This window comes from Malaya genurostris, chromosome 1 (assembly GCF_030247185.1).
Source record: "Malaya genurostris strain Urasoe2022 chromosome 1, Malgen_1.1, whole genome shotgun sequence".
Lineage (NCBI taxonomy): Eukaryota > Metazoa > Arthropoda > Insecta > Diptera > Culicidae > Malaya > Malaya genurostris.
The window spans coordinates 158,615,413-158,633,941 of record NC_080570.1 but is presented as its reverse complement, the minus strand read 5'-3'; the positions used below and the strand labels follow the sequence as shown (position 1 = coordinate 158,633,941).

General features: G+C 39.7%; 1 protein-coding gene across 3 annotated transcripts in view; it reads right to left on the bottom strand.

Moving 5' to 3' along the window:
* LOC131426456 (putative lysozyme-like protein) overlaps nt 1-18,529 on the bottom strand; it is a 182,552-nt gene that overhangs the window by 146,076 nt on the left and 17,947 nt on the right. Inside the window, exon 1 of one of the 3 annotated variants that reach the window (XM_058589198.1) lies at nt 2,307-2,420. The exons of the other annotated variants lie outside the window; for them this stretch is intronic. The gene's annotated coding sequence lies outside the window, so the exon portion shown is untranslated. Of the gene's footprint in view, nt 1-2,306; nt 2,421-18,529 lie in introns of those variants that run through there. 3 annotated transcript variants of the gene reach the window in all.

Below are 18,529 nucleotides of genomic sequence, written 5' to 3'. Positions count from 1 at the left end.
ATGTTTTTCGCGGAAACCGCCGCACTAAATTCTGTGCCAAAAATTACATCATCAAATCGCGCACACACACACAAGCACTAGCGAGAAACCGTTCAGAACGAACATTTCTTCTGACGGTTATTAAATTGTATTGTTTAGCTGACTGAGATGACATAATTTTGCGTCTTTCCCGGTCATAGCAGCCGCGATGTGCGTGCAAAACTTAGCAAGCGGAGTGGCGCGTAAAAAAGTGGCAAGTTCTCACCACACCGAAAAAAGTGCGCAATACACACTCTCTCTTCGCGTGAGTGATTCTCTGAGTGACCCCGAAAGCAAGCAGCAGCCCGTTTGATTGTTCTACTCGGTCCGGATGACGTCGTATTCGCACGCGGCACGTGTACGGTGGTGCTGTTCGGGCAGCGGATGAGTCACATTTGGCGCGATCATCGCGAAAACAGGTTTCAACTCGAGCGGTGCCGGTAGAGGTCAAAGTGTTGTTATTGTTGTCGATGCTTTCTTCTGAACCGGCTCGCGACAACTGTTTTGCTGTTTGTTGTGTGTGTGTGTGTGTGTGTGTGTGTGTGTGATCGCCGCCGTTACATAATTATTCCATTTTGGACTTGAAAACAAAACCATGTCAGCGCAGCGCACCAAAGTAAACACATGCCGATGCGAATCGAACGGGTTAATAGGCAAAACAGGGCAGGTGTGTTGCTGCCCCCGTTCGGTTTGTTGTTGAAATTGACGCAAGCAAGCCGGAGCGGATAAGCCAAGCGAGCGCAAAAACTGTGATGCTGGGGGAAACGCGGTATAAACATGTGTGTTTCACGTTTTCGATGCGTGAATCTTACTGAAATTTGAGTTAAAATTGAATTCGTTGGTGCTTCCGAAGTCGGAATCAAGAATTTCTCTAATAGCGCAAACTAACCGCAGCCTAAGGTCGACGTAAATTTGAGGTAGAACTTGGTAACGCGCACAGGCCGTGAACCAACAAGCAATAAATTCACTTTAATTAATTGACCAGCAGATCTCGTTATCGTGAACTGACAGTCGTGCTGTCACCGAGCGCAGAGAAACGGCGCAGCTGATTATGATCGATCGAAGTAGTCCGCGCGCGCGCGTCTTTCGGTACCCCTCGTTACCGTTCGATGGATTTCGTTCGGCTTGACTTCATTCGGCGAACGGAGACGGAGTGCGGTTTCAATTACCGAAGCGATTGTGACTGTCACATTATATGAATAAATCCAACCGACAAACTATGCCGAGTTGATCTCATCGCTCGGTCCCTCGGCGGTCCCGGCGAGAGGGCCTCCCACGCTACGCTTTTCTCTTACTTTATTGTTGTTGTTTGGGCGTTCGGAACGATAGCTGGCGGCTGCGGTCATTGAAGCCACTAATCTCTAAATGACCGAAAGGGTTGTAGTTCTATCGTAACCATCGTTTCGTTTCATATTTCTTGACCAAGTATTTTTAGCTTCGGTCCACAATGGCATGATCTGTCTCGCTTACGCGGTGCTAATTAATCTATTCGGCTGTCATTCAATAACAGAACTAAACCTCGAAAACGATCACATTTATTATTTCATTGGAACGATGTCGTGTCGCCACTGCTTCGAGCTTCAAACCCAAACAAAAAGCGCTCGAAAGTGCGGCGTTCGTCCGTAGATTGGTCATAAATTTCAATATTCGGCATTGATTTATGTCTTTTTCATGTAGATTCTAATTCCTCGAACGAAAGACTGAGCAACTGAGCTGGCCGTCTAAGGCCTAAGCCAGATAGATGATGATGATGATGGAGTACCGTTTCCATTTCTACACGCACACCCTCCTTCTTGGCCTTGAAAATAGGAAAAGCAACACGGAATCTCACGAACCAGGGTGAAAGCAAGCAGTAGCGGAATAACTGTCAAAAGCGCGATCAGGAAATCAATCAGCTGCGAACCGTTCTCGCCTTCTCGCTTCCTCTCGATGCGCATTCTCACCAGCTGACCGTGGCGACAGAAAAACCGACGACGATCAAAGTACACACAGGAAGCCAGCCACCATCAACCAATCGACAGACCGACGAAGTCGAGAAGTGCTTCGCCTACTTTGCTTTTGCTTCTGCGCCTTCGGTTAATGTCATGTTTTGTGCTGCGGTCACTGGCTTTTTGCACCTTTCTACTGACTGTCCCGCTCTCGGTCGCGCGCAGTAAACCGGAGATTACATAACAGGAAATGATCGGCACGGCTTCTCGCACCGGGAGGAGCATTCCCATTCCCGCACCCGGGCTAATGTGACATGGCACATGTATAATTTTACTACTAGTACTACTCCTCCTCCTCACCTTCCTGTTTGCGAGACCGGGAGTTAATAAGGTTGCCAGGCCAGAGCTTTAAGCCTTTCCTGCATGATTGATCATGGTCAATCCATCATTTACTGATACGGGGGTTGGACTTACCTGAAATGAGAAAAGTTGAAAAACTAATGTTAGTTCAAATTGTTTGGGAAAAATGTTAGCGAGGAATCACAACTTCAGTGAATTTCTTTATTTTTTTAGAGATTTTAGCTGAAGCTTATAAAACGAAGTAGGCTGATAAAAAGTATCGATTACTTAAATTCTAGTCATTAGAGTATACAATAAACGGAAAAAGTCTCAAGTAACTTCCTTCTGGAATTTCTGCCGTAAGACTTAGCTTCAGGCCCGTACCCAGGGTTTGGTTTCGGGAGGGGCCCTCAGATGAAAAAAATGTAACTGAAGATTGCTTAAGTAAATAATTTCCGGTGCGCCTTTAACCGACGTTTTTAACAGACACCTTTAACTGTTACACTGGAACTATCAGTTTTAGGTATTTGAAAAAAAATTGTTACTGTGACCGAGAGAAGGCTATTGCAGTACATTTCTTAACGTTTACTGTCATGCCATTTCAGTCGCACATGTCTAAGACCTTCTAAATGTCCATTTGTAGAGCACACAAATCCACAAGACTTTTAATAGACTTTGAGAAGTGGTCGTCCGAGATTGCTCCCTCACCTCGATTCGTGGAGAACGGAAAGCATCTTCTAAATTTGTAGGTCATATTAGTTGACGGGTAAGTAACTATACAGTTTTCGGTATCAGGTTCGGTAGTAGTGGTCTAAAATTTCAAAACGAAACTCATATCGATTTCTCAGAGATGACTTGAGGTTTGGGAACAGATAAAGACTGTCCCAGAAGGTATGGACGCAACCAAAAACCGCTGCCATTTCGCAATGGTTCAGAATCTGTCAATTTTTATGGCTGCGTCCTGTTGTTTACACTCTTCTCTAACCACTTGTGCAGTTGTTTATTCGTTTTCATTAGTTTGTTTCGAAATGCGTGGACTTTCAGCAGAACAACGTCGAAAAATTGTGTACAAATGGTGCACAGAACGCGGACTGTCACTGAGAAAGATAGCAAAAATGGAAGGAGTAAGTGAAAAAGCCGTGCGAAATGCAATCAGGAAGTTCGGTGAGGGTAACACCTTTGAGGATAAACCGAAAACGGGTCGAAAAAAAGGTCCTGTTAACCTCTCAGTTGGATAAACGTATACTGAAGGCGTTCGGGCAAAAGAAGGAGGTTGCAGTTCGGAATGTGGCCAAAAAAGTGGGCACTTCGAAGTCAAATGTTCTTCGTGCTAAAGAACGTTTGAATCTTCGAACCTATAAGAAACAGAAACAACCAAAACGTAGTCCGAAACAAGAAGCATCGATCAGGCCGAGGGTTCGAAAGCTGTACAATACGATTATTGCTGGAAATTTGAGCTGCATAATCATGGACGACGAAACCTACGTGAAACTCGATTACAAATCCTTGCCGGGACCACAATATTATGCGGTGCGAGAAGGGCAAGTGTTAAACCAGTCCGAGACATCGATTGAAATCGAAAGATTTGGTAAGAAAGCTATGATCTGGCAAGCAATTTGTAGCTGCGGTAAGATTTCGAAACCCTTCATCACAACTGCTTCAATGAATAGCGTAATATACATCGAGGAATGTTTACAAAAACGACTTCTACCCATGATTCGAAGCCACAAGGATCCTGTTGTCTTCTGGCCAGATCTTGTTTCTTGCCACTACTCGAAATCAACGGTAGAATGGTATACTACCAAAAATGTCACTTTCGTCCCAAAAGACATGAGTCCACCAAATTGCCGACAACTTCGACCAATTGAGGAATTTAAATCTGTACGGAATTTAATGAGAAACGTTCGCAAGAAGGTGCGCCAGCTAGTCTACAATGGCTAAGTAGCAAATGTTGAGAATAATATTCTGTTGTTGTAGTCTAATATTATCAGTATATCGAATAAAATTTGAATATCTAACACTTGTGAATTATTTACAGCGAAATCGAAGTGACGAGGATGACATCATTATGACATGCAGTGATTGGCTCGTGAAAGCACAGATTAATTCAAATCTGTTTTCCAATAGTGTATTATTGAAATACCAAAACGATGTTGCTATACATGTTTGAGTTGAATGTTTTCAAATCGTTTGTTAGTTAAATTACGCAAATCCATCAACAAATGCCTGAGTTATAAGCGTTCAAAATTTTGACAGAAAAAGATTACACGGCTAGTTTTTCATTCTTCGATTTACATTCGGCCCCGTAAAGTGTAGAGTAAGGGATTTTTATTGCCAAAAAATAATTAGTACTCGTCGGCGATGCCGCGATATTTAAACCGATGGATATTTGCGACTTTGCTAGGAAAGTTTGCGCAAATTCTGCTCCTACGGAGATAATCTTACGTGAGTCTCTACCAAATTAAAATCACTGCGAGCTCCTTTTCAATTATGAATTTTTTCTAAAGCACGATAATTCTCCTGATTTAGCCAAACATGATAGGGCAATAACCAATTGAAACACGTGTTTTTATGAAAAAAAGGCGGGTGGGTAATCTCAGAGACATAACTGGATGACGAGAATACGAAAACAACTGATATGTTCCTTAACACTTCCGAATATCAATTAGTTGATCAATTGTATGAATTATGCAAGCATTCCCCTTTTTCACATTTTTCGCAAAAACAAAGAAGGCTTCACTTGATCTCGATTACTGTGAATTTTACACAGCGAAAAGTGCACAAATCTAATCAAACAGTTCTAGATTTGCACTAAACTGAAGTTGTTTACTTTCGATTTGTGAAGAAGAAATCCTAATAGTTCTTTAGAAAACTTTTAGAGCCATTAGAACGGCTGATTTTGTGTGATGCTCTTCACCGTTGTATTCTTTTCGTTGTTTTTTCACCAAACGACTGGCAGCTGTGACGTAATCGCTCTTGTAGGAAGCGAAACTAGCTTTGCAAACGACACAAAATACATCTGCTCGCACTGGCGATAGAATCCGAACTGATCCAATTTTTGTTAAGAAGTTTTTTTACGTGATTTCGCCAGTAGCTTTTTCACTAATGCCCCGTTTACACTTCTGCTGGCTGCCAGCATGCTGGTGTCAGTGTACTGCCCTCTTAGGAAAAAACGTTCAACTGTGGTCCAATGATCCAAAGTATTAGACCAACGAAGGACCACCGTTGAACGTTTTTTTCCTCAGAGGGCAGTACACTGACACCAGCATGCTGGCAGTCAGCAGAAGTGTAAACGGGGCATAATGGGCGGTCCTATCGGCTTTAAAAAGAGCAGCATATAGAATTTTAATTTCGATTATTTCATTTCGGATTTGTATTTCATTGAAAGAAACTATCCAGTTGCTGTACGGGATTCATTCCTGCCTTTCAGAAGGACCAAATTGTGGAACTTGCTACGATATTAAGCACTGCTCGGAACATTTTTCTCGAACAGTTTGTTGTACAGCAGCAGATATTTTGTTCTCTTCCTCAGAACGCGTTCTGATTGGCTGGTGTTGACATTGGTCAAATGAGACAGGTTTTTCAATAGTGTACTATTGAAATACTTCAATACTTTTTCTTTACACGTTTAAGTTGAAAAACTTCGATTCTATTGATAGTTAGATTATATAAATCCTTTCACAGATCACTGATCTATTATGAATTATCCTCTTTGATACTCGTTTATACCAAACATTTCAGAAAAGTTTAATTTTGAATTATTTGAGATTACGACACACAACTGAAAATTTTATCATTAAATTGTGATCATATTTCCGATGGCATGTAGCAAAAATTATGTTGATTCATTAGATACAACAAGAGATATTCACGATCAAAAACTTATCACTCTCTCAGAGGGTAAATTTTGAAAAGGCGCCCCATAGTAAAGTAAGTCGTATTCACGACAAAAAATCTTGTGAATTAGATTCATAAACAATTTTTAATATTTCCCAACAGCTCCTCTGACTCAGAAACAATGAAATGAATGGTAAGCCAACGCTCTTTTTCCGTCGCGGATAGTTCCGCCTATTTTCCGCCCAAGTGTAGATTTTTTCCCTTCTCCAAGAACGCAATTTATGCGGCTAATATCTGCACGAACCGCAGCAACCGCTTAACGCTTACCAAAGCCACGAAGTCAAAGCAGCGTGAAAACGGAACTTTGTCGATGAAATAGAATAGAGAGAGGAAAAAAACAATAGCAAATACCGAAACGATCGCTAGCCATTGTTATTAGGCTATGCTCGTACGGCGGCCCGTTAAGTCGATCATTGTTTTTTTTTTCTTCTGCTTCTTCCGTGTATTTCTGCTTCGATGAAGATTAAACGCTAATAAGAGCAGCAGCAAAAATTTTATTTCTCATGTTTTCGAAACAATCAGTGAAAGTTCAATAAGCCGAATCCCAGTACAGAGAAGGAGCGAGAGAGAGAGAGAAACGCATTGCACATCTGTTTCAATAATTGTGATCCGATCTTCGGTCTTGTTGCTGCACACATGCCTCTACAGATAGCAGCCCGATAGTTTGCGGTTCGTTGGTTTAATCGGCTATCGGGTGAACTATGCAATGGGAAATAATTACAAACTAGATTACATAATGGTGATTGGCTGTGGCACGCGAAAATTGCTCCATGCTTCCCACCATCGTCATTCGGTCGGGGCCGGCCAGAAGTGCGGAGGCGTGAGCATCGAGGACCAATTAAGGTGAGAGGGTGCTTCGCAAATGAACGAAAAATAAAACTATATTACTCGATGTGAAACGAAGCTCGGCAAAGTTACTATATCGATGAAAACAAACGCAAAAGTAATCACGTTGTTTCTTCGCTTATAATTTCCCGCGGCTTAGCCAAGCCGAAGATCACGTTATCTGGCGGCGGCAAGGCAAGAAGGTGGCTAACCTCTCCTCCGCCATTGTTTTTTATGGCTTTTCAATTAGTTTTCCTATGGTTTCGCAACTGGACACCCTTGCCCCGGGCAGGACGAGGTGGAAAAGGTGGAGTAGTGAAATGAAAAAGGTTCAATTTCACTTTCAAAATTACTCTCTCTCACACACACACACAAACAGTTTGATCGGATCCGATTCGATTAATGATGGTCGTTTTGGTTGGAAGGTGAAGCCACTGAGAGTCACTTGCCATCGTTAGGTCATACTGAGATAGATGTTGAGGCCCAACATTTTCAGATTCGGTGGACTTGGCATTGCTGCTACTAATGATGACCGTCAAAATTAGAAATTTCATTTCTAATCCGGCGATTCGCAATGTTAAACGAAGCGAACAAATTTCATAATTCATGTAGACATGTGAGTTTGTAAAAGTTGACTGTCACGTGATATATAAATTACTTCCTTTTCAAACAGCTTGGCTGAATTCAAACTCTTTTGTCATGCACAAAATATGCAATAACAGTAGCACTGTTTAGAAAGCTCAACAATGAATTGTTAAGTGCCATTTTGTTCCGAATCTATTTATAGATGTAAGTGCTGTCGAACTCAATTAAAACGCAGACAACTGAGAGTCCATATTTTCAATTAAATCCGAGAGCCATTCAAAATCGAATTGTGCAGTGTATTGTTTGCAAGTTTTTCTCTGTCCACAAATTGTTTCATGATGTGTAAGCTTCCAGGAGTGGGGTGTTATGAAGTTCAAGTATAGTAGTCAATCGATTTTCGTGAATGGTTGCACTACTTTCCCCGTTGAGAGAGAGAGATGCAATGTGCTAGTTTTAATATTTTCAAAGCGTCCAGTTGAATCCGCCATGTGCCGATTTGTGACCAAACAGGCATGTAATCAACAGGTTCTCCTTCTAGACATGGATCGGCATGTATTCGAAGCTCAAACTGTAAGCATTTTGTCGTGAATACGACTTACTTTACTATGGGGTGCCTTTTCAAAATTTACCCTCTGAGAGAGTGATAAGTTTTTGATCGTGAATATCTCTTGTTGTATCTAACGAATCAACATAATTTTAGCTACATGCCATCGGAAATATGATCACAATTTTATGATAAAATTTTCAGTTGTGTGACATAATCTCAAATAGTTCAAAATTAAACTTTTCTGAAATGTTTGGTATAAACGAGTATCAAAGAGGATAATTCATATGGCGCGTTTGCCTTTCTCGTATTTTGAAAGCTCATAGCTCAGTGATCTGTGGAAGGATTTGTATAATCTAACTACCAATAGAATCGAAATTTTTCAACTTAAACGTGTATAGCAAAAGCATTGAAGTATTTCAATAGTACACTATTGAAAAACCTATCTCATTTGACCCATGTCAACACCAGCCAATCAGAACGCGTTCTGAGGAAGAGAAGAAAATAGCTGCTGCTGTACAACAAATCGTTCAAGAAAAATGTTCCGAAAAGTGGTGAATATCGTAGTGAGTTCCTCAATTTGGTCCTTCTGAATACTAGAAACGAATCCCTACAGCATATTGATAGTTTCTTTCAATAAATTATGCAAATCCGAAATGAGATAATCGACATTAAAATTCTATATGCGGCTTTTTTATAGCCGTTAGGACCGCCCATTAGTGAAAAAGCTACAAACGAATTCACATAAAAGGAAATCTCTTAACAAAAATCGAATCAGTTTGGATTCTATTGCCACTGCGAGCAGATGTGTTTTGTGTCGTCTGCACCAGAGATGCCAGGTCATTTTTTCAAAAATCTGTGGTCCAATCCAAAACCTGTCTGTGAAAATCTGTGACCGTTTTCCGTACCCCAATAGCAGGTCAAAATCAAATTTGGTGAACCAAATAAAAAAAAAGGTCTCACCACCCATTTTCCGTAAAAAAGGGTCTCACTACCAACACGCTGTTACTTTTTGGTTTTCAACTGAACTGTACTCGATTTCCAAAATCTGTGAAAATCTGGGATTTATTCAAGAATCTGTGAAAATCTGTGATCATTTTCAAAAATCTGTGAAAATCTGTGTCAGTTTTAAAATCTGTGCAGAAAACTCAAAATCTGTGAAACACAGATTAATCTGTGAACCTGACATCCCTGGTCTGCACAGCTAGTTTCGCTTTCGACAAGAGCAATTACGTCACAGCTGCCAGTCATTAGCATTGGAAAAAAAAAACAACGGTGGAGAGCATTACACAATATTAGCCGTTCTAATGGCTCAAAAAATTTTCTAAAGAACTATTAGGATTTGTTTTGCGCAAATCGCAGGTAATTATCCTCAGTTTAGTGCAAATCAAGAACAATTTGGTTAGATTTGTGCACTTTCCGCTGTGTGAAATTCACAGTAATCGAGATCAAGTGAAGCCTTTTTTTGCGAAAAATGTTCCAGAGTTTAATATCGTAGAGAATTACTCAATTTGACCCTTCTGAATGCTGGAAATGAATCCCTACAGCATATTGATAGGTTTTATTTTCAATAAATTATGCAAATCCGAAATGAAATAATCGACATAAAAATTCTGTATGCGGCTATTTTTATAGCCGTTAGGACCGCCCATTAGTGAAAAAGCTACAAACGAAATCAGGTAGAAACAAGCCTCTCAACAAAACTTGAATCAGTTTGGATTGTATCGCCACTGCGAGCAGATGTGTTTTGTGTCGTCTGCAAGCTTTCGACAAGAGCGATTACGTCACAGCTGCCAGTCATTAGCATTGGAAAAAAAACAACGGTGGAGAGCATTGCACAATATCAGCCTAATGGCTCTAAAAGTTTTCTAAATAACTATTAGAATTTGTTGTTCGCAAATCGTAAGGAAATATCCTCAGTTTACTGCAAATCAAGAACAGTTTGCTTAGATTTGTGCACTTTTCGCTGTGTGAAATTCACAGTAATCGAGATCAAGTGAAGCTTTCTTTGTTTTTGCGAAAAATGTGAAAAAGGGGAATGCGTGCATAATTCATACAATTGATATTCGGAAGTGTTAAGGAACACGTCAGTTGTTTTCGTATTCACGACATCCAGTTATGTCTCTGACATTACCCACCCGCCTTTTTTTGTGTCAGCAGGATCGTCGTAACCAGGGTAACGTACCGTTTGAGCCAATTTATTTTGTTTCTTCCATACTTAAGATAATGCCGATTGAACCTAACCTTCTGTTCAACAGATTTCGCAGCCGGTTCATAGCGTACAGAATCATTGCATGACTGGTGCTACTACAATATTGACACTACAAATCCTTCCTGGTCGTGTCACGAACATATGACAACTGGCTCGTAAGACGAGTGCCAGTAATCGACTTCTATTCGAAACTGAGGGCCAGTTGTGATGTGTTGCGATTAACTTTGAAACATCCACAGATCGAACAAATAGAAACGACTGTATTTTCCTTTCTAACATCGTCGTAATTCTGTAGAGGTTCGACATTAGAATTTGAGTATTGCATGTTAGTGCTAACCAACTGGAAAGACAGAGTTGTACCATGGAAAAGATGTGGAACCCACCTCATCCTTTTGTTTTGGTAGTTTTGAAGCCTTGTGGCATGTGATATCATCACTACGGAATATTTTTGTTTAATATAGAATTTGATTGAATCTACTTCACCTATCGTGTACTTTATTATACTTACTTTTGGTTATGCTGCAGCTATTGTAGAAAATCCGGCCCAAAAAAGCTGAATCGGCTAAACTGGTATCAAAGAAGGCACATTAAATGCTGTCTTTTCGTCACATATTTTTCCATACACTCCTCTTCGTTTCCGTTCTCAGTCACATAGACGTAACATTCTAGCATGTGGTATTATCACTACGGAATATTTTTTTAGCAAAGGAACTGGTGCCAGATATATTCAACATTTACGGTTCTACTGCGGCTATCGTGGATCAAGTGATTATTACAAAAGTTGAGATTTCCACTTTGTCCATATGTTACCATGTGACTTTCCTGAACTGAAACAAAACTTACTCTTGATTTGTTAATACAACTTTACAAGCATTCTAAATATAGTGAAGAAACAATCGCACAAAAAGGCTCACTAAAATGAAGTAATAAGAGATGTAAGTATAACAAGTAGTGGATAAAAAGTAAATGAACAATCATAAAAATGTTGACAAGCCAATTCCCTCAAAACAATATGCTGACAATTAGCTGCCAAAAAGCGTCCATTAATTTGCCATTAACGGTTGCTTCCCACTTCTACCACTCTCGAACCAATCGATGAATCGAGACATTCACTAGAAGCAGAAATTGGCTGCCATCTAATTTCGTGTACATCTGTCAAAAGCAATGGCAATCTATCTGTCTATAGTCTATCCGCAATATTCAATCCGATAGTGCCCGAGCTACTATAAATTTCCAGACACCGATAACGGATCTAGAATGTCTTTGATGCTCAATTCTGCTATACCAACAAACAACATCGGAAATAGATAAATCTGAAATGGAAGCTGCATCGGTTGCCTTTTTTCTGTACTCAACATCAACAAAATCGCCCACTTTTTGGCAGTCTACTACTGTTTGTTTTGATTTTTCACTTCAAGGAAAATAAACACCTTCCCCGTGAAAACAGTTCCGAGTGAATCGCTCCGGTCGCTTGTTTCTTCATTACTTTTTACTAGCACCCACCAGTGGCCGTTTAGTTTTGTCGAACCGATGGATGGAACACTAGAGTAATTTTTTTTTGACAGATGTGTCTCCGTTCATATTGCTTCTGTAGGTCAGCGCATCGCAACTGCTGTTCATCTATTTGCTGTCGAACACTCTGGCAGAGATGGATGATTTCGTGGAAATTTATCTCGCTTTCGGAAGGTACTCCTCCCGTAATCAATCTATTTAAGATGGTCAACATGAATTCTATAGACATTCCCATTGACTAGATTTGTAGAGCGACAAACGTGATGGAACTGAGTTGAATTTGTTAATTTAATATTAGAAATTGACCAGAGTCTCAGTTCAATAGTGCTGAAACCAACGTCGAAACTTACTTCAAATGTATAGTTTGACAGTAGTCAAGATGGAAACTGAGTTAAATTCGGTATAACGCAAAAATGATTTCGGAAAGGTGGGTGGGTAATGACAAAAACATAACCGGATGACGTGCATGCGAATAAAACTAACACGTTGACTGACTCACCAGTTGACTGATTGTGTGAATTCTAACGTCAAATAAATAAGGCGATACTAAAGACAGTAGAAATTGCTTGGCCGCAGATTTGCGTCCGACGCAAAAAGAATACTGGCATTTCAATGGAACCAATCATTCAAAAGAGTTGTTTGGGTTTATTTAGGGATTTAGCTAAAAATCATTTTTGTGCTTTGGACACATAACCTATTTCACAATTCATTGCGTTTCGTCTTCGACTCGCCAGTGCAGAGCAGTTCAAATTGTCTAAGTTTTTGCATTAGGCAGTTCCCTTTGAACAGCTCTGCGCTGTCGAGCCGAAAACGAAACTTGAAGAATAGTGAAATGGGTTATGTGGCCAAAGCACAAAAACGGTTTCAGTCAAACCCCCAAATAACCAAAATCTGTAGTCGGCCAGTTCAACGTTAGGCGAACTGGACGCCGTGGTAAGGACCTACCAACAATAGCAGCAACAGTAGACCTTCTGACTGGTATGAAGCCTCAAACGATCAGTTTGTACACTTATTCGCTTTTGCGATTATCAGATTCAGATTACTAAATTCATATCCAACTGAATTCTGCACTTAATTTCAGGTTTAACAGATCGGCTGAAAAGTTCGTATCGTTTCTATGAGAGGGCGCCACTAGAATTAAATCCATACCATTTTCAGTTAGTACCAACCATCAACAGATACGTGTATAAATTTGACAGCTGTCTGATTATTAGTTTGTGAGATATTGCATTTTGAGTGAAGCTACTTTTGGTTTTGTGGAAAAAATGGAATAAAAGAAATTTCGTGTGTTGATGAAACACTACTTTTTGATGAAAAAAAGTGCCGCCGATACCAAAAAATGGCTTGATGAGTGTTATCCAGACTCTGCACCGGGCGAAGCAACAATTCGTAAGTGGTTTGCAAAATTTCGTACTGGTCATATGAGCACCGAAGACGATGAACGCAGTGAACGTCCAAAAGAGGCTGTTACCGATGAAAACGTGAATAAAATCCACAAAATGATTTTCAATGACCGTAAAGTGAAGTTGATCGAGATAGCTGACACCCTAAAGATATCAAAGGAACGTGTTGGACATATTATTCAAGAATATTTGGATATGAGAAAGCTTTGTGCAAAATGGGTGCCGCGTGAGCTCACAATCGATCAAAAACAACAACGAATTGATGATTCTGAGCAGTGTTTGGAGCTGTTATATCGAAATAAAACCGATTTTTTTTCGTCGATATATAACAATGGACGAAACATGGCTTCATCACTTCACTCCGGAGTCCAATCGACAGTCAGCTGAGTGGACTGCACGCGATGAACCGAACCCAAAGCGTGGAAAGACTCCATAATCGACCGGTAAGGTTATGGCGTCTGTATTTTGGGATTCGCATGGTATAATTTCCATCGACTACCTTGAAAAGGGAAAAACCATCAACAGTGACTATTATATAGCGTTATTAGAGCGTTTGAAGGACGAAATTTAAAAAAAAAACGGCTTCATTTGAAGAAGAAAAAAGTTTTGTTTCATCAAGACAATCCACCGTGTCACAAGTCGATGAAAACCATGCTGAAATTGAACGAATTGGGCTTCGAATTGCTCTCTCATCCACCGTATTCTCCAGATTTGGCCCCCAGTGACTTTTTCCTGTTCTCAGACCTCAAGAGAATGCTCGCTGGTAAAAAATTTAGAAGCAACGAAGAGGTAATCGCTGAAACTGAGGCATATTTTGAGGCAAAGGACAAATCGTACTACAAAAATGGTATCGAAAAGTTGGAAGATCGCTATAATCGCTGTAGCGCCTCTGATGGCAATTATGTTGAATAATAAAAACGAATTTTGGCAAAAAAATGTGTGTTTCTATTAAACGATACGAACTTTTCAGCCGAACTGTTAGAATGTAGGTTTGGAATTCAGCTGCAGAATTGATCTTCAGAATACAGGTCAAGAATCTGGAACTAAATTCTGATTCTGGAAGCAGATTTTGGAACTGAACTTATTTTCTTAATTCATTTGAATTCATATTTCTGATTCAGAAAATCAACATCGAAATTCTAGAACAAAACTCAAGATATGATCTTTAGATCTGGAAATTTAAAATCGAAATTCCGAACCCGAGTTTTAGAATTCACTCCTGAACAATAATTCAATTTCTGAAGTCAGTTTTAGCATTAGCATTAGCATTGGCATTAGAGACCGCCCGTGTGTTGCTACTCCGTTATTGATCTGGACCAATTGAGATTGCAAAATGATTTTTTGAAGTAACATGTTTGGGAATAACACATTGTTTCACACTGTGCAAACTGTATTGAACCATGCATGCTGATCAATACCGACGCCGGCCACGTCCGAATGCAGATCTACTTGGGAGGGAAAGGATTGTTAGTTCGATGCATGTTGCTACTAAGAACCGAGGAATCCTCTGCATTCCCACATGCATCACAGGAAAGGATACTTTGTTAGTAAATGTTTTAATAATGTTATCATGTCTTTATTGCTCTGGGTAGCCGGCTACCAAGAATGTTTTTAAGTATTATCGTTTTATGTGTTACTTTGTGCTGGCAATATAATGCACGAAACAGTCAATCTCCGAAATTGACAAAACTCCGGACAGCCGGCTGTTGAGTATGCAGTCCCTCGTTTATGCATCTACCTTTCGCGTTTTTTTAGTCATGCAAAAAAAACACATTCGGATTGATAAAAAAAAGGTATCATCTCACCGCTAGGTTGATTAATCACGTTTTTATTAATGAAACTACGTGATACAAAATAAACGAGCGAATAGGATTTAGACAAAAAAGTTGATTCATTGCATTGAAATATTCTAAACAGTTATTATAAAATCATTTTAAATCACCAAACAAAGGTCAACAGATTTCACACGCGTCTTGATTCTTTATTATTTCCGCTTTATTATTTGAATTATTTATTGAAATTATTAATTGGTTATATTAGTTGATCTGGGCAGCCGGCTACCGAGAAAAATATTAATTTACTGTTTGAAATATGAATATCAAGTGTTTTTTACTATGTATTCAATATACCGATATATGTTATCTCTGTTATTAACTTTGTAATGTAAACGGATTTGCGCAATGGTTGATTTTTATCATTCATTTTATAATCCTGAAAGACAATCAATAACATGGAAGAAGAAATCATTCCTAATAAAACTTTTCTCCGAAGCTAGACGGAAATTGATAGGTTGAATAAAGAGATGATTTAGTAAAATAGAGTAATCAGAAGTAAAACATTGAAAATATCTGATAACTGAAAAAAAAAGAAACTCCTGCAATTGTCGCCTTTTACGACATGGAAGCAAGAACCCAGTGGATCTATTCTTGGTTCATTTTTTTCCGCCGGATTCCACACGGCATCTAGGCTGGTACAGTCCGGAGAGAGCTATCATACTAGGTACTATCAATCTCCTAGTGGACCCCAGCCCCTAATTCAATTTCTGAAGTCAGTTTTAGAATTTAACTCCAAAATTCAGTTTCAGAAATCATTTTGTGTACATTGGTTTCTTTTTAAACCTGCTCTCCATCAGGCATAGAACCTCCTCTTCTTTTGCATCATTAGATTACAATCCAAACTCTTAATTTTAATTGAAGGAAATATTTCTAAAGTGACTAAATCTAATGCAGATCTGCTTTAAAAAAAAGCTGTAAGAGCTCGGAGCAATCAATTCGTGATTGAAGTAGATTTGCCATAAAAAAAAGCCTTACTAACGTCGCGACGGGCAGATAATAAATCGAGATCAATCAGTTTACATCGGTCTTGGTAACTCAGAAGGTTCAAAAGGTATCTCCGAGGCAGACGACGGAGAGTGAATGGAACAAATTTTTGGTTGAAATCGTTTACTATCGCGGAAAATGAATCCTAGTTGCTTAGAGGCTTTGGCGATAGTAAACTCAATGTGCTCCTTAAAATTCAACTTAGAATCCAGGAGGAGACGGCAGTTCTTCACAGACGATGTGCGTTCTAGAACAGTTTGGAAAATATTATAGTCGAACCAGTTTACAGACTATTTGCGACTAAAAGAGATGACGGAGCATTTTAAGGCACTCAAAACCATTCTATTAATTAATATTACAATCAGTCAAATTATTCAACAGTTCTTGCAAAAAAATCCGTGTCAGCTGTGAATTTGATGATATGAAATATTTTGAAGTCGTCGACGAACGTTAGTTTCATACACTTGATCAAAAAAATTAAATCATTGAGATAGAGTCAAAATATAAATGGTCCGAGGTGACTTCCTTCATTTCGCGAACAGTAAGGTATGATTGAAGCCATTTCAAAAATGATCCAACAAATCCCAGTCTACTTAACGTGGAGATTGTTATATGATTCTTGCTCTTGTTAGACACAGCGGAGAAATCGTTGTAAACAGGATTTCGTTGTAGTCGTGCTTGTAGCGAACGTTTGATAGAGAAATCGATGAAGAACAATACGTATAAGAGACACATTCACAAGTTTGGACGGCGCTGTACTGATTAATTTTTTCAATAGACTTAACTCAGTAAACTTGAACCGAAAACAAGTTCATATTGCCTCTTCGAATCGGTGATATAAAAGTCAAAACAGCGAACCGATCCCGACCTAAGCAGCTCAATTGGGGAAAAGCGATAAAATCCAAAGCGTATAAACGCGTAGTTGCAACATTCGAACGTGCAATTAAAAATTAATAATCTAATGATCGAAAAACAATTATCGATTAGCAAAAAAAAACGGCCAATCAACTTAAATAATTGACAATTTTAACAACCTAACACTTAGGTTGACATGGCAACCTTTCCAAATTTCAATGACGTCCGTTATGTTTTGCATCAGCAGACGAAATTGCGTCGTTAGTCAGTTTTGAGTTCCACTCCAAAGCACAGTAAATATTCTATCAATTTTTTGTGTTGCTCCATTCCGAGTGGCAGAATCACTTAATCCAGTTGACAGCTGCGAAGTCCGACCTAATCAGAGAGATTGGAAAAGACCTTCAATTTCGCGCTTCATTCCAGATTCCATTTTCCGCTCAGTTTGCGACAAATGCAATTGCCGCGAATTTCGCGAATGTTGGCGCAGCGTTCGCATTTTGGAGACACAGTTTGTTAAACGTCGGTGGCAGCGGTGATGACGAAGACGACGACGACGAAAACGACGACGGTAGCATCATCGCATTCAGGAAGCCATTTAAATTTCCCTTTGAAAAGGCTAAAGGTGTGGAAAATCGATTTTTCTTACTTGTTTCCGCATTTTTTTCTTGTGTTGCTGTGTCGGTTCCTCTAAGGTGTGGCTATTTTTAGAGGGGTGAGTGCTTGTACTGAAACCCCCCTCCGTTGTATGATAATGAAAAAAAAGAAAGCAGCCGGTACAGGCGGAAGTCCAGCCGGTGTCGTCGGTACGTGAATGAACGTGTTTTTTCCCAACCGACGGCGACACAACGAGGAAGTACAAGAATCGAGTTTCGTTTCAGTCAACACCAACAGTTCGGAGACATTTGTTAGGTTAGGTTAGTCGGCGGCTAATGATTAGAACACCTCTCGGCGGTGGACGAATTTGATCCAAGCAACCAACAAGAGTAAAATCTTAGCTGATCAAATTTTGAAATAGTTCAACATTGATGGCAGGACTGCTGGCTTCAATTATTTGTATACAATGTTGTCGATAAAACAGAACAAGAAATGAGCCGAAACCGAACTTTAGTTTAGCACAGCGGAAACAAAGAAACGTCCTGTTGGAGTTCTGTTTTTTCTCGCAGTTTACGCAGCTGTACTGACCCTTATGGCAATGAAAACAACAAACTTTAAGAGAAGTAGTCATGGGTCCGGATGATTTGGAAAAATTTGGAACTTCCGACAAATACTTTAACACACGATAGCTTGGGATGACATTCAACGTTTCGGGATACCACGTATGCAAATTACCACGCGTCTACCAAACACACGAAGTTCATTGCCAAGGAAACGAATCGAGTGCGTGTATTTGTTTCGAGCTGTTGCGTCGACGCAGTAGGCGCGATTTGTTTTTATTTTTCAACATCCGCCGAAACATCTACTGCTAAATCGTGTGTCGGTTGATCTCGATTTTCGGACGCCGACGGATCCGACAATTCAATTTTGTCAAATCCGAATTGCCAAAACGATCACGTCTTCAGCTGTAAGCTTTTTTGACTTACTTTAGCCGTGAT